Here is a 1,354-nt window from a genome sequence, read left to right on the forward strand (position 1 = left end):
GGACCCACCGGCTTCCAGATTTCTTGCAGGAGGGCAGGTGTCCCATGAGTTTTTATTTCTTTTGCTCAGATTGGAGACATTTTCCCCAAAATCAGTCTGTCAGCCCAAGTTCAGCCACCAACCGGCAGAACCTGCAACGCTAGTTATCTTGAACTTTAGAAATACAGCTTCCTAATTTTTTCCAATTCCAAATATAAAACAAACCAAAAAAGTATTAAAATAATTTGGGCTTCGAAGACTTTCTCATTCTTAGTGGCCATAATGAAATTAATAAGAATCAACCTCTCCTTTTAGTCTCTCTCTTTCTCTCTCTCCTCTTGCCACTCTCTCTCTCCCTTCCTCCCACCACCTCTCATTTTTCTCCCCTCTTTAAGGAAAAGAAAATAAAGCGAAGAGAACACAGGGCCCATGCAGCCCCAGGAATTGCTTGCACGGCGCTTATTTACCTTCTAACTAACATTTGTAACCCAGGATTAGCAGAACAGCCTCTTGTAATTACCCGTGTTGCCCCATTTGCGGCCGGCTATCTCCGTGAGGCCAGTAAATCTTGAAATTACAGGCTGACCACCCGGGAGAACTGAGACAGAGTCAGCCACATCTCTCAAAGGCACTGCCCTGCGGTGCTTCCCGCCCCCCGAGATGACTTGCTGGCCAGGGAGAAGGCCCCGCCTGGGAGTGGCTCCCAGACCTCACTGTGGCTGGGAGGTAAATAAAGCCAGGGTGGCCCAGGACACCCTGCACCCCCCGTGAGTGAGACGGAGGCAGCTGGCCGAGACAGAGCCTGCTCTACCGCCCATCCTCCCACCCAGCGTGGACTCCTTCTGGTTAGGGCCCCAGACATGGACAGGAGGAAGGAGACAGGACTGAGATGGGGGGATAGGAATGCACTGAAAAGGAGATTCTGCCTCTTGAAATGCTGTTCTCTTCTGTTGAGGAACAGAACACCCACAGAGGACTTCTACGGTAGTGTGGCTGTCATTTTATAGAAATGGAGATCATGGGCCAGGTGCAGTGGCTCACGCCTGTAACCCCAGCACTGTGGGAGGTCGAGGCAGGTGGATTGCTTGAGCCCAGGAGTTCAAGATCAACCTGGGCAATGTGGTGAAACTCCATCTCTACTAAAAATATCAAAAATTTAGCCAGATGTAATGGTGCCAGCCTGTGGTCCCAGCTACTGAGAAGGCTGAGGCAGGAGATTTGCTCGAGTCTGGGAGGCAGAGGTTGCAGTGAGCTGAGACTGCACCACTGTGCTCCAGCCTGAGCAACAGAGACCCTATCTAAAAAGAAAGAAATAAAGAGAGAAAGAAAGAAAAAGAAAGAAAGAAAGAAAGAACGAACAAACGAAAGAAAGAAC

This window comes from Mandrillus leucophaeus, unplaced genomic scaffold (assembly GCF_000951045.1).
Source record: "Mandrillus leucophaeus isolate KB7577 unplaced genomic scaffold, Mleu.le_1.0 Scaffold161, whole genome shotgun sequence".
Lineage (NCBI taxonomy): Eukaryota > Metazoa > Chordata > Mammalia > Primates > Cercopithecidae > Mandrillus > Mandrillus leucophaeus.